Below are 16,931 nucleotides of genomic sequence, written 5' to 3' on the forward strand. Positions count from 1 at the left end.
CTAATTGTCAATTTTAAGCAGATTAGAGCTGGACGATAAGAAAGCACACACACACACACATATACACAAATATATATATATATATATATATATATATATATATATATATACACACACACACACACACATATACACACACACACACACTTGTACTGGATGCATGCAGATAGTGCTGGTTATATCTATATTAGTTGCAAGTTATTAATAACTGGATTTATGAATTTGGCAACTGAAATAATTTAACTGAAGTTACGTGCGCATATTATAAACCAATTAAATGCTGTTTCTTTTGAAGCATTACAAAATTCATTCATTGCATTCCACTCTTGGAAGAAATATTTTTTGTTATTGTCCGTTTTGTCCCAGAGATTTTCTCCTCCCTGGCAGCTGCTGTCTTTCATCTAAGGCTGGTGGCAGGCGGTGTGTGAGGGTTGGTGTGCCAGCTGGTCATGTGATTGTTAGGTATGGGGGATTGCTTGAACCCTGTGCCCTGGGCACCCGCTGATCAGATGCTGAATGGCCTCAGAAAGATGATTGGAAAACGCTGCGCTTCTCTACGTCCGCATTCAGAATCTCTAAGAAATCCATCTCCTAGCACAAATATCAGGGGCCCTTTCATTTTCAGCCAAACAGGCTTCTCTTCTCTGACACAAGCTGCCAAAGAGGGAGAAGAGTGGAGCAGAGAATCTCCATACCAACCAGGAAAATGGACTTCCTGAGCACAATTGCCCCTGTTCCTGTCACATTATTCTCCTCTATTTGATTACAGAATTACCCATAAATTTCTCATGGGACAAAGGAATTAAACATTTATCAAGTTAGTCTAGCACCCAATCTCAAAATGTGTCTTTAGGCAAGCACGTCACCAAACGTTGTTTTCAGAGAAGAAAGAAAGAGACATTGGGAATCATTTGATCTCGGGCTGCAGACTGGATTTTCAGGTGCATAATATTTATGCAGTGTCTGGGTGGAAAGAGTAAACAGATGCACATGCTGACTCCACACCTAACAGCATATGGGTAAGTCACAGGGTGACATTAATAATTCTGCCATGCTGCAACAGCCGACATTTCCTACCTGCTCCAGTTGTCCAAACCTTCTGCTTATGAATGTAAAGCATGGATACAAGGAAACAGACAGAGCGTGAGGGAGAATCGAGGTGAGAGAAGGAAAAAAGAAGTTGGAAAATGAGTGCATAGTAACAATAATAAAGAAAATTAAAACTTCTGTGATCATGTACTCACCCTGTTTAGCTCACCCTGTTTTCCTGCGCTAAAATATGAATGGAGATTTTTTTTCACACACACACAAAACAGATCAGTGGATTAAAGGAATAGTTCGCCCACTATTCTGTTGTCATTTACTCACCCTTTACTCACTCAGTAGTTCCGAAAATGTAAAAAATTGCTTTGTTCAAAGGAAGATATTCTGAAGAAAGTTTGTAACCAGGCTGTTTTAGGTCACCATTGACTTCCATAGTAGGAAAAAAAAAGCTATGAAAGTCAATAGTAACCCAAAACAGCCTGGTTCCAAACTTTCTTCAGAATATCTTCCTTTGTCAGAACAAAAAATATAATACAGATTTGGAACTACTCAAGGGTGACTAAATGATGAATTTTAATTTGGGGGTGAAATATTCTTTAAGCTCAAAATAAAAGGTCTATAATAAGAGTCCTTCCTCACAAGGTTTGGGTGAGCAAAAATACTAAAACGGCTAAAAATCTTGCCTCCCACCAAAGCGTTCAAACAACCAGTGATCTGAATAGATAACAGTGAATTTCAGAGCAAGGACAAAGTGAAGTTTTTAACAAATTACAATTTAATTTTTCAGTCTGTTTTGGTCCTAGGACTTCAGAAGAACTGGAATATTGCAAATCATATTGGACCAGTTTAATAATTTGACACGTACTGGTCACTATCTACTAACATTAAAAATTATTGCTTTGACTTTGCAATTCATTTATGTGTGTGTGTGTGTGTGTGTGTGTGTGTGTGTGTGTGTGTGTGTGTGTGTGTGTGTGTGCACAATCACTTCAGTGAGCAAATGAAGACAGAATTTTCATTTTGGGGTGAACTACTCTTTTAAAAACACCTCAGTTATCATGTATAAAAAAAAATATAAAAATAAAACAGCTTGCAAAACTGTAATTTGGAAACAGAGACTGGTACAAGAAATGCCACTCACCATGTCAACTTCACTAAGATAAACTGTATAATTGGGAAGAAGCAGGAACAGACCTTGTCCTCTCCGAAATAAATTACTTTCAGAAAAATTAATAAAAAATATTTTGTCATGGCAGCTTTATGTGTTTAGAGTCATGGTGTTCTCCATAAACCCATTCTAGTTGCAATAATGCATTTTGCAATAAACTGTAAGCGTACAAAAAGGGTTGATGCGTCTCACTGGATAATGTGGTGTGAAGCTAATATTCACTTAATGCAGCAGAATGGGTTGAATGCTCAGAGAAGCTTGCAGGCCCTATACTGCTTTATGGTGTGTGCCTGCTCCATTATGCTCACCCTTATTACAAAAACATTAAATAGTTAAGGGGAACTTATTTAAACTTTACAAACTAATCCTCACGGAGGGAACGAATTCTAGCAGTTGATGGAGCATACCTCTCTCTCTCTCTCACTAAGTGCACTTTCTTGGAGTGCATTCAACTGGATCTTGATTAACAATTGTAATCAATCCAGTCTTTCACCATCTTTTTTATTTTTTTCCCCCTCTCTGCTCAGTGCTGATAGTGTGTGTGGCTGCATCAGTTGTGAATTTGCACCAAACACTGAAGCAAAATTCTTAAAAAACTGATCACTGTATAAACGTACCTAAATTTTATTTTAAAAAAAAAAACATTTCATTACACACTGTTCTTGTTTGCATGGAGGATCTTTTGATTTTTCCTTCACAATGTTACTTGAAATTAAATAGAAATTAGTTTATATACATTATATTGCCAAAAGTATTGGGTCACAGATCTGACTACTTTAGTCATTTTCATGAATGCAAACCTTATTATTTATGCATATAATGCCACACTAGGGAATTGCATGCTTCTAATTTTATAACAACAGTTCAGACAAGACCATTTTTAATTCTAACATGGCAATGCCTGTGTATAAGGCAAGGTTTAAAAAGAAGTGATTGGTTGAGTCACTTTTTCAGTGTGTAAGAGTTGCGGTCAGTAGTCAGATCTGTTCATCAGAAACAGGTGACCCAATACTTTTGGCCATGTAGTATATATATATATATATATATATATATATATATATATATATATATATATATATATATATATATATATATATATATATATATATATATACACACACACACACACACACACACACACACACACAAACAATCCAGCATCATTATCATAATATTTGAAAATCATGGTGTTTGTTTGGTTTGCATTCAAGGATTTATATCAGGCCAGCTGCCTGAAAAGTAAATCAAAAAAATTAATATTGTTTAATGTTTGTGCAAGGGTATGTTCAGTTGATCACTAACAGGGCTGCAGTCCAAATGTTTAAAACAAGGTTTTATAGGATAATGGACAGCAGGGGATATAAAATACGGTGCTAGATGTCAATAATACCTAGGCCAGTAACTTCAAGGAGAACAAAATATTTCCTGTAACTTGTGTTGTCAATATCAATGTGTGTTTGTTCCATGTGTTAGGCTGGTTTTACAGACAAATACTTTATTCCAAACATCCTAAATCTAAGTATCAGCGTGCTCATATGGTGCAAAACAGACAGCACAACCAAGATAAGACACTCCTAAGTAAAAGTAGAGAGAAAGTTTTATTAATAATACTAATGCTAATAATAACAATGTGTAAAACATTTTCAATGTGAGAAAAAAAAATAAACCCCACATAATAATTCTGCAGTGCCCTCAGGCCAAATTGCATACTTATTATAATCAAGATTATTCATGTTGTAATGCTTTAGAGAAACACTGAACGGATTCCCTATAAGCTTTTGGCCGATCAACAAAAGGCATGTGAAATGTGAAAACTATTCATTTGTATTGTTAAAAAAATTTATCAACCCTATCCACTGACGCACAAAAAATACAGAATTTGGTTCTGCACAAATCAAATAATTGCCATATTTTGACTTCAAAATGGAAAAAATTTGCCAAAGGCTTGGAGTTAGGGTACTAATAATTTCGTACACAGCAATTTAGAAAATATTTAAATGTAAAAAAGCTTCTTTATCTTGGTTTGAACATGCACCTCTGCTTGATGATATCTTACAGAATGCCAGAAACATCTAGCATAGTTCGTTTGCGCATTATCAGATTTGTGCTGGAAACTGCATTCATTGTGTAATTCGTCATAGAGACTAGAATAAAGGTTATGCTTATTTTTGGAAGTTTTTAACCTCTCAGAGTGTCCATTAGTCTCACACATTGCAGCAATCTGACAGAATAGAGGGGACAGGCTGAAAATTGGAACTTGCGGGGGGAAAAAAAAAGCAAAGAAAAAAGAAACTACTGACAGCTTCATCATGGGCAGCCAGTAGATCTCTGTCATCTCTGTAAATTAACCACCCCCAGCAAGTGTGCTATGTCATAGATCACAGGAAATTGGTGGATGTATTATTTCAGCAATATGGTTCGGTAGAATCTGTAGATATTTTTGGAGTGTTTTGGCTTCTGTTTCAGTCGAACAATATTTGGTCTTACGTTATTTTTCCCAAGCGAGTGGGGACAGCATACCTTCCTTTCCACCTGTCCAGATGAGTGAGTTCTCTATATGCGTTCTTTATCTACTCAATTAACACAATATTACTCCACTATTATATCGCCCTCTTGAAAATAATGATATCATTATCATCAGTTTAACAATCACTTGTAATCAAGAGAACATTTGCAGATGGCTATGCATAATGGCCATGATTTTACCATCGATGAGAGTGTCATGTATCATTTCAAACTATGTTCACGCATCTGCAAATCATTCTTCTTCTGCCTCTCAACACTACACCAAATTAACATTTTCACTTAAGTTTGTTTATGATTTATCAGTTTTATAGCATTGCCTAAGATTGTCTTTCCATTCCTGTCTCGCGCCAGCAAATTTGGACAAATGTGAGTAAATTTGCAGCAGAGACCCGTTGGCTGCCTGGTCGAGTGCCTTGCATACCAAGTGTGTCCGGAAAGAAGGAGCCACGTCTCTCTTCTCTCCAGGCCACCGCTCTTAAGAGTTTGCTCACACTTACCCCAGTGTCATGCAAAGATAAAGGGTGAAAATCATGTCAATAATTGCAACATGAGGGAACAAAGGGGAGAGTTTATATTTATAGTTTTTTTTTTTTTTTTTTTTTAAGAGCATAATAGGCTTCAAGGACTCCCTCAGAGCCAGAACGTCAGGGGACACAACTCATTCACCAGTGTCCTTGGCAATTGTGTCATGGTACGTTTTAAGTGGCTTCGGTGATGAGACCATGCCATATTAAAGAGACTAACTGACGTGCTTTTCTGACGTCGTCTCATCAGTTCTAAATTACCACTGATAATGTACTAAAATGAGACATATTTCATATTCAAGTTGGAATTAATTACAGTATCATTCATATAATGTCAGACAAGGCTGCAAAATAAAATGTATCTTTCTCTTTAATTGCTACAATGGCCACATTTACAATGGCCATGTGCCCTTGAGGCAGAACTGTGATAAAGTTGCGCCTCACGCCAAATGAATACTGTGTTTATGTTAAGAGGAATATGTTCATAATCATAATAACCATAAATGCAGTGCAATTTGTGAAGTTTTACTCTACCTTTAACAATTTTTTATTAGTACTTATTAATCAAACTTATATATTTAATAAGAGAGACTAAAAACAAACAGTGTACTAAAATATTATCCATGTAAACATTCTTCATATGCAAAATTATGCTTGTAAAATAAGAACAGGTTGCTCACAAACATTCCAAAAGTATTTTAATCACTTTCAGCAGATTTTTATGCACAATAATTTTTTGCAGATTTATCAAGAACAGTATCATTATGGAAACCCCATTGAGAATTGCTTGAGATAAGCACACAATAATTGCATTCTGTTTGAAATTGAAAAAAAAAGAAAGAAAAAAAATCTGTATTATTCGTTTGTTATTTTTTTGGCGTAATCAGATGTCCATTAGTCAGTTGATGGCAATCTGTGGCGGTTTAATTAAAGAAGTGCTTGTTTGATGAAGGGGCTTAACAGTGTGTTCTGTGGAGTGCTGTATCATTTTGATACACTAAGATTTAAGTACTCGTTTCGTCTGACATGTGTTAATTATATATTGTGCACCACTTCAGTAAAATGAATGTCATTGTCTGAAATTTTTTATGTTATGTATTGCTGTTCTCACTGTCAAAGATACAGAGACCCTCTTTTAGTAAAACATCTTGATCATTTATGCATGTTTTTTTTTTTTTGTGAAGCTCATTGGGAGAATGCAAAAAAGGCAATGTATGTCTTTATTTATTTTCATTTTTTGTTTCAAATAATAACATTAACAAAATCATGCTGTAAAGGAATGATAACTGAATGCCCACAACAAAATTCTTAGAGCTAATATTTAATATTCATTTTTCTTTTTTTTCCTAAAAAGTAAAGTTAAAGTGACTTACACTCTGACTCACACTCCAAGTTTATGTATTTCTTTATTAATTATTTAAAATAGTCATTCATTAATTATACGTCGTTAGAAAACACTCAGAACTACACATACATTTTCATAAACGCTTGCCCTATCAACATCTGCAGACAAATAATGTGCACAGAGCTGACCACCATTAAAACAAATTAAAAATAGCCAATACATAGCGTATTGGAAATTCAAGCTTGTACATAGTTCTTCTTAAAGCAGCCACTAATGAATGCTTTTAAAACCACCACTACTATTACTACAACTAGCAAACTAATATAAATAACAGCAAGCCAGTGATTCAATTTGCTGATAATGATAATCCAATGCATATGTCATCACAAATGCTGCAGCATTATATATTTATTTATTGAAAACCAAAATAATCTTATAAACCAGCAAACAGACAAACAACCCATTGTATGCAAACTATTCGATGCATGTGGCAGCAGTTCCAAGCAGATCATAGCAAACCAATACATGGTTCAGCAAACCAATGCATATTCTTAAAGGCCAGAAACACAGTACAAAATGTGTTACGGTAAATCAATGTATACAGTATAATAGTAACAAATACATGCATGCTCATACTAATGTATCATAAGCCAATGTATTTGCCTTTAAAGTGTATAATAAGCTTTACACAATATTCATGCATTTTCTAAGAGCTCCACAAAGACTTCCATCTGAAATGATGATAAAGTTCCCTACCTGCTAAGAGAAACTCCAGGAGCCTCAAATCTCAAAGGTCTATGAAATCCTGCCATGACAACCAGTGGAACGACCAATGATAAAATGATTTCAACACTCTGCAACTGTAAAAGTTATGTAAGCTGTTGCTATGTTTTCATTTCTTCTGCTTCTTTTTAGATTTACTGATGGATGGCAAACCAACAGCACAGCAGAGTGGAGCATACATTTTCAGGACATTTTGTGTATGCTTTTAGTTTACACAATGTTTTATTTAGTAACACTTTCAATAGTCCAATTTATACATTCTACTAACAGTAAGTAACTTTGCAACTACGTGTCAACTAGCAGTCGTTAGAGCATTAGTAAACTGTCTTAGACTAACCCTAAACCTACCAGTTCACTCTAAGAGTGAGTTGCAAATTAATGAGAACTAGTTGACAAGCAAATGACGTAGTTACAAAGTTAATTATATTTAGTATTTGGCATTATATGAATAATTTACCGCAAAAGATAAAAAAACAATACTTTCATCTCCTAAATAATTTTTTGGTGTTGCTTTATGTATTGAAATTGGATGAGTGATTAATAATTTCCCACTTACTTAATGTGCGTAAGGGATGGTGGGTGATTGGTGGATGTGAAATCAAAACATGCTAAATGAAGGACATCAGACAAAGGCTTTTTTCTGAGGATCCTTCAAACTGTGATGGCCTTCGATGGTGCTTGGGGATGAGATTAAAATCTAGGCTGCCATAAAAGTCCACATAAAAGACCACTGGATACAGTTTTCCAATTAAGAAGAACCTCTGGTGTGTTTCCAGCAGTGTCTTGTGACTGGTTCATGTTGAATTATAACTGTTTCTCCTGCGTCCTTTACCCCTCATGTTTGCCTTATCTGATATTAGATGTTAAATGTTATTTGCAATTTGTTTTTGAGGCTTTATATCACAATTTGTGTTCATGCCTGTGTAAAGAAAATTTTACTTGTATTTAAAGTTTCATCTTGCCTTGATAATTTTGTGTTAGCACTAAAGATTGGGCAGGACATGACTCAACATTTTATTATGTTTTATTATTCTTTTTTTTTTTCAAAGCAAAACACTAGCACAATGGCCTACTTTTGTTTTGTGGTACCTTTCACTTCTTAAACCAAGGTCTCATCACACAATATGACAAGCAATAATCATAAAAAACAGCGCAGCAGCTGGTTCGGTTTGAAAAAAGCTTATGATGAAGGTGCTATTTGACTTCAGTTTGTCGCTGTCTAATTGGTCATAAGTGAACTCAGTAGTGTACTTCTCTATACGTACAGCACTCAATGGTGCCCTCAGGTCACAGTTCATAGGATAGCATGCAAATACAGAACATTTATGTCAGAATGTCTTATCGAATCACAAGCCTACTTAGGGAGACGATTATTCTTTACTCTTGTGCCTGACACATGAGCGATCACCTAATCTGTTTGCAGCTCTTGAGTATAAACTGCTGAGCAACACATGGAGAGCTTTTTTTCCCTTTCACCCTAAACTTTATCACCATCAGACATCAGGCATTAATCAGCCCAATTATGAACCCAAAACCCTGGGGCTTGTCTTCAGGCTTAGCAACCAAATAAGATGCAAAGCTGAGATCCTCAAAGAATTTCTAACTCAGGAATAATGCATTCCCTTGGCTCCACTGTGAATGTTTGTCCCCAAGCACAAGGTGCAGATAATTTAAACACATAAGCAGGTTCTTGGCGTACCTTAATCAACGCCGACGGGGCATTTTAGCAAAGAGAGAGGGAGGCAATAAAGAGATAACGCTGGTGCAACCTGGGGACTTGGTGCTGGAGAAACATGCAGTGTTGCAGGCCTGGGGGTAATGAACAACAAAACTCCTGACAAGAAGAGCTCCTGGTGGTTTTTGCACATGTATGAACCCTAAACTACACATCATGTGAAGGCTACTATTAGAATAGTTTGACTTGATGAGTAACATTGTTGGATGTTTTCTAGACTTTTTAGACTATTTTCTTATTCATTATTCATTCATTTGTAATTTTATTTTCTATGACTGTTTGATATTGCACAACATCCTGCCCACTTCAAACAAAGGTGATCTATTAGCCGCTGTCACTGCATGGCTGAGAGGACTGTGAGAGTATTACTTTCTAATAGAAAATCAGCATAAAGTACTTAACAGAATTGAGTGAATTGTGTAATTATGAACAATAATAGCCAATTAACACAAGAAGCCTTAAGAGCGGCCTTTTTTTTTTTTTTTTTTTTTTTTTTTTTTTTTTTTGCAAACACTACCTAGTCTGTGGATAATGTTCATAATAAAACTTCCTTAAACCAGATGTCAGCCCTGAAATCCCACATCAAACTGATATATGAAACCATTTTCCCAAAACAAACATACCTCAAAACATTATTAGCGCCATTCCCACAACGTATTAAGTTGAGAAATGCTGAAGGCAGAATGGTGAGAGCCTTTCTCAATGATGAAGTGCCTTCCCCATCAGGTCTCACTCATACAGAGTGAAAATGGAGGAAATTTATCAGAGAGGTCACTCTAACACATTCTTGTCTTCACTCTATCTCTCTCTAAGTGAAGAAGAGATAAGTGCCACTGATGTGCCATGACTTCCAAATTTAGAATTTATAAAAGTTCACAGATAATAGCACATAATGGAGAAATATAATGGCAGTTCTCCTAGGCGCAAGTTGAGTGCGTAATAGGGCTGGGTTGAAAATATTGATTTCTCAATTTTAATTAATTAGTATTTTTGATTAACCGATATTTAATTCTTCGATCCCTAGAATCAGTCTAACTGCTTTCAGTTGATACATAAACAAAACGTAGTTCTTCCATTCTATAAATTGCTAAGTTTTGTACATTTTACTTTTGACATGAAACAAAATCTTAGCTTTAAAATTGACATTTACTATCAAATTCAAACATGTAATGTGACGAATTGCTATAAACGCTTTAGTACAAATGAGGCGCAAACGTAAGCTGATCATCTCTTCCTCTTTACTACCAGTTACTGCACAAAACGAGCATGTATAAACTTCATAAGGTTATGTTGAAAGTAACATTACAACTTACAAAAATGTGTCTTGTTTCATGTAATTGCTCAGTTAGTGTTTATACCACAGAAAGATGCACAATCGGCTAACAATAGCCTCTGTCATGTGACTTTTTACAAAGGCTTGGCATAACTGGACTAATCAGCAGATAATTCTCAGTGCACAGGATCTGACATGTTCTTTTGGTCATTTGGAAATTTGTGAAAACTTGAGTCTCAGTCTGTTGTCAAATTGGTTCACTATAATTACCTCCCACAACTTTCTACACAACTGTGTTCCCAAACAGACATCCGCCTCAGAAAGCAAGATAACATGACCGCTTTTTGTTTCATCTGAACGCTCTAAAGGCAAAAGTAATTTATTATAAGCGAAAAAGACCCACAGTGATGACTTCTGAGTCAGATTACCTTTATCTTAGTATTATTTGTTGCTAGTTTATCACAAAGTGACAATTTTGTTCTCTTTGTCTTTCTGAACTGAAATGTTTTTATCTGGTCTCATGACATAAATGTACCTTGGTGCACTTTTTAGCGAGACAGAAAATACTTAAGTACATATCACTGCAGTTGTAACGGAAGCAGACTCACACAGGAGATAGGTAAAATGATGACAAAGTTTATTTGCACAGAAGACCATGAAAAACCTATTGTAGGGGAATCGGGTGAGTATATTGTCTTTAGAAAGTCATTGACTAGAATCACAGTGATACAAAGCACAGTTCTTATCTTTTCCTGGAATCAGGAATGGAAGACGAAGGAGATCCTAGAAGCACATACCACAATCACAGAGGACTGACAAAGAGAAACACAAGAGGTAAGTAACAAGGTAAGTCTTTCATCAGTATGTCATAGGCACAAGCTAGAAAGTCCACTTCATGCATACAAGCCCAGACACTGAATGAGCTGTGGTGTGTGCTTATATAGTGCTCGTGGTGATTGGCTGATGAGGTGCAGGTGTGATTGGTTAAAACTCTGGTGAAGGACATCGTTGTCATTGGGTGGTGGCAGAACCTGGCAGATCCGTGACAACAGTAAGACTTTTATTAGTCCCTTTTCAGATAAATTTACAGAGATTTAATTAATAAACAATGTTGATATGCTGGGATGTTTGAAAACTGATGCTTTTGAATGTGTGCTTCTTAAATATTCAGCTTCATGTCTATGGGTTTTCGTAGATGGTAGGTTTGTTTGATAGCTCACGGAGTACAGAGATGTGCTTGAGAGGAGAAAAGCTTGAGGTTTGAATCCTGTGTAACTACGGGTCAACAAAATAGTTCAAATCTGTATGAAAGAAAGTTGAAATTAACAAATGCGTTTTTATGTTACTATTTGGTAGGTTTAGGGTTGGATTTGGTGTAGTGCATTTTTCCAACAATTTCCAAATGTGCCAGGGTTCACGTATTAAACCTTTGTTTTAGTGCCACTCAGTGAACATTTATCTTTGAAACTGTGTCAAACGTGCAGTAAGGCACATAGACCTTGTTGCACAAAAAGTGCACAGGTTGGTGTTATGTGTTATTCCGATTTTGTACACAAGTTAAATTCACAATATTGGTTGGCAACACCTAATGCCAGTAAAACTGTATTATATACTAAAATTTTGTTATAAAAATTTGTTTACAGCTCACTTTAATATAGTCATGTACTAGCTGACAGAGTTTATTGTAGCAGTAGTTAAAAATGCATTTATCCCCATTTGTCCTCTGTGAACTTTGATCTAAGTTGCATGTCATGGCTACATTTTCTTCAAACTGAGTATCCTAGAATCATCCTCTGATTCTCTGGATAGTGTCTAAATCACAGCATATCTCCATAATTGCTGCTTGCTGCTTTTGATGAGTGATGAAAGCAAAAGCAAGTAGAATTAAAATTTGTCGGGTATTATGCTGTTTGTTCAGTGTTAATTATCAGGAAGCACCAATCTGTTGTCGAGAAAAGAGTTCTGCTTCTTACAGTGGATTTCCTTTGCAGCTGTTAGATAATCATAGTTAACCATGTGCTTACGTCCATTTTAAACTTTCTTTTTTTTAAACTTTTTTTTTATTGACATGAAAATGACCTCGGCCATTTGTAAGTTCTATGGGTCTAGCTTCCGGTCTCATCCACTATCCAGCTATTTTTACTGTACAAAACAGTTTGTATTGCCGCTTGATATTGCAAATCTGTGTGCCTTATCATGTTATTTTAATATATTATCTTAATTATTAACACGCTGGTTTGTAGTGCAAACTGTTTTGCCATTTACTGAGCATTGTTATTATCCTTGTTATTTGCCTACAACACCTAATGAACCGGAAGCCTCACTCATAGGCTTACTACCAGGTTGAGGAAAATGTGTTGGTGAATTAAGTATGTATGTGTTAGATGGCCGAAACAGGAAGAAACAGTATTACCTGCATAAAAATGCACTTCAAATGATTTAATATCGAACAGAGTAATTTATGGAACACAATCGGTTAAAACTCGAATAAATGTTGAATAAAGATAAAACATTCTGCCTTATGAAAACATGTAAAATATATTTATTAAAAAAGTCCTTTTCTGTATATAGCTGTAAGGTATGAAGCAGTGATCTTTAAGAAACTGCAGTTTGTCCCTAGGCCTCTCATTATGAATATGTCTTTAATATTGAATCTCTCTATAGCTGCTGCTGCTTTTTTTCCTCCACACTGACCTCTGTGGCATCACCTCTCCGAGCGGTGGCCCAGCATGCAGCAGACAGAACAGCATGTCAGCTGTAGCACGTTTAATGATTATAGGGGGTCGGCACCTTTATCCCACAGAAAAGTAATTTGAAGACTCTCCTAAATGCAGTTGTGTCACTTTTAAAGGTCAGGCTGCAGGTCCGGGATGAAACTACGCTGCATGTTTTGCTGCCTCATTATCACATATATCTGTACTGCCCAAACTATTCTCTGAGCCCTGGCTTTGATAACTCAATGCTAGTGAAGGCTTCCATTCCTAGGAGGACAGATTTATGCTCTAGGTGCTCAACAAGTGGGCCAATCTGCCACGCTGTTACTAGAGGATGAGATACACCTGCTTAGGCGACCACGGTGCCACACAGTCCTTGTATCAGACAAAAGCTGGCTGGGAGCTCCAGAGGGCTCACTCTTATGGGGGATTTTCCCCTCGAAAGATACAGACAGAGGCAGTCAGAGAGAATGAGGGTATGAGAGCGATAGAAACATTTCTCACAGCAGCTGAGCAGCAATGACACAGACGTCTGTGGCCACGCTCCCCTCAAACAGGAAGCGTTTAATTTTTGCTTTCGACACAGTGACAGTCCAATCTTCCCTCTGTAATTACGTGTTATTAATCTTATGTTATCCATCTCCGCTTAAAGAGGACCTTGGTTTTGGCAGTGCAATTATTGACACTGGCTGGAGTCTGAGGTTCCTATGGCTTTGAATAGTGCAGGTCTAGTCTTGATTATACTCTCATTAAAGGAATGTTCCACGATCAGTGTCATTTAGGCTCAACTGACCGCTTATGTAATGTAATTTTGAATAATACATACATGTATGTAATAATCTGAATATATATAAATTCATGACCTTTACAGGGTTGAGTCAAAGATATATATATATATATATATATATAGGTCATGTCATGAGTTTTACAGAAAGTATACCTCCCTTGTCAGACTTGTCATTTTTGAACACACACACAAAGGAAATATACCTAAGTATAAATTGAAATGTGTACTTTTATTCAGTTCTTAATTTTTTTTTCTGTAAAATTAGTGTATTATTTGAGTTTTTGCTATTTTTTGGTAGTCTTTCAACAATCATTTACATTTTATGTTGCTATTTAAACAATCGCATATAACTTTCCACAGAAAAGGGTTTTTTTCTTCCTAAAAATGTGCTAACATGCATATTGTCTATGTCTTAAGGCTTTACTATCGAATCAGTATTTTAATGTTTAAGAATTGTCTTCATTCAGTTCCATTGTGTTTTCTTCTGCTTTAAGTAAATGAGCAACAAGTTGAGCATTTTTGTGGTAATTAATGTTATATCACAACAGCTGTTGATTAAACCATTGTACACAGACTATTCCTTTAAATGCTGCAATTGTGGTACCAACGTTTTTGCCTAAACCCATTGTTTTTAAGTTTTTCAGATGGTGACATAACAGACGGGAAACTGTAGTGTTTACATAATTAAATAACCAGTACTCATCATCTTCAAGATATCTATGAGAGGAAGTGGTGATCAACGTTTGACTGCCCCTGTGGGAGTTAAGATATGTGCGCGTGATGAATTCATCTCTGGTAGTGTGAGTTTGGCCAAGGTCCACACCTCTTCACAGACCGTGGGCAGAACATATTAAATGCTGTGGTTGATTTCCCCAGGGAGTTCCTATATGTTGTTCACCGCTAAGGTTTAAAAAAGGAGTGAATTCCATTACAGCATTTTGTCTGTCATACAATAAGCTGAATCTGACATTTTACCAATAGAAAATGTCATGTTGTCGATCATTAGACTTACACCGATAGTGGTCAGGATGTGTAAGTTGTGCTGAACAAAGGTCACAAACACCCACAGACGTTCTTTTGTTTTTTCAGTAGGCCTTTCTCGAGTTAGAAACGTGTTTGTGGACTGTGTCAAGCATTGCTGAAGTCAACTAAAGAATCATTTTTGTATGTTATCTTTTCAATCTTTGTTCATTTTCTATTCTTCAGAAGGAAAAAAATGACTTCACTCAAATGCACTCACTACAACAATTAGGCAGCACCCACAAGGGAAGAATTTAAATTGAACTTTTAAATTGTGTTGCATGCAGCAGCAATTAATCAAGATAACTAGACTGTACTTGTTGTTTCCCAAGGCATAATGTTGCATTTTAGGTTTCTTTTTAAGTGGCTGAAGTTATTGACAGCAATGTTTTCATTGCTTCATCCTGCTCACAACAAGATGAGCATCCTTTGAATGCTGTCCAAAGGGCCCTGCCTGGCTCAGTTCGGAACGTCAATTGATTCACGGTGTGCTTGTTTTTAAGCTTTAGTGTTACATATTTGACAGGCAGCAATGGTAGAAATGGCACACTGTAATTAGGCATCACAGCCAACAGCTGTCCATGGAGTAGTCGGTCTGGAAAGGTGTTCTGTGAGTAAAATTGTACTGGGCTGACTGCCTGCCTCTTAATGTGAAATATGTTGAATTTCTGATATTATTTAAAAAAGGGATAAGTAGTTTTTTTTTTTTTGTAGTGACTTTATTAGTTGGCTTATTTCTAAGTACTGCACTGGTGATGCCTGCAAGAATGGTATGACAGCTGGGGCAAATTACATTAAATATGACATTCTGTTCACGTGATTTTTGACAATGGCAATTTTTATGGCAATTTACTTTAAAAAGTAAAGGAAAATACAATTCTGCAAATAAAAGATAAAATCTTTTTGGTTTCACAGCACTAACTTAGTTTATTTTTATTTGATGAAAAAAAAAACAGTCACAACCGGTACCAGCTTTATTCTTTGAATTACGTAACCGTTTTTGTTATTAGGAAAAACGATTTGACTTTTGACTTAAGATTAACCTTATACTTTCCTTCTGTAACCTGCACACTTCTTCTGTAGGTGAAGCTGAATCACAATGATCTGGAGCGCACTCCCTTCAAAACAAACGTAATCCACTGCATCTTCATTGGCTCAGATGTCAGGAGTAAATGACGACTGCTGTGTTATATCCATTATTATAACAGAACACCTCAATCACTTAGGAGTCATTCTTGTCTGCATCTGCTCCGGTGGTGAAACAATGGCGGACTGACAGCTCACTTAGTAGGTCTAAGGTACAATGCTAATTTCAGTCAACAATCACGGAGGGCCTGCAGATCCTGATTTTGCTGAGTGACTTGTTTCTGAATCAACATCTTAGTTGACCCTGGTTTTTGTGAAGTTTACAGTAGGTTTACAATCAGTGTTTGGTGCTTGTACATCAATTTCATTCATCTGTCATTTCCTCTGATTTTAAGCATTGCTCATGAGTAAAGTTAGGTTTTGGTGTTAAGATGTGTAATGTTTTTCCAGGGTCAACAAAATATGTTAATCCAGGGACACATAGAACTCACCAAAATCAGGACGTGCGGAGGGGCTTGGGTCTGTGTGGTGTCACACAGACAGGCATCTGGGAATGACTTGATATGAGAAAGAAGAAATGTTTTAAGAAGATTAACAAAAAACACTGGGTGACCATTACAAGGTGGTTGTGTACACAAACTGCCAACGAACATTTCAGTTCAAACCACGTGCGTGTCGCATCTGATAAGCAAACCTTATTGAGGAAGATCAAGCCCTTTCTGTTGGAAGCTGCTACACAACTCCTTCAAGCTCTTGTTCTGTCCAGACTGTTGCATCTCTCTCTTGGCAGGTCTTCCAGCCAATATGATCAAACCTCTGCAACTAATCCAGAATGTGGCAGCAAGTGTAGTCTTTAATGAGCCAAAAAGAACGTGTTACACCTGTTCATCATCTTGCACTGGCTACCAGTAGCTGCTCACATAAAA

Source organism: Puntigrus tetrazona, chromosome 7 (assembly GCF_018831695.1).
Source record: "Puntigrus tetrazona isolate hp1 chromosome 7, ASM1883169v1, whole genome shotgun sequence".
NCBI lineage: Eukaryota > Metazoa > Chordata > Actinopteri > Cypriniformes > Cyprinidae > Puntigrus > Puntigrus tetrazona.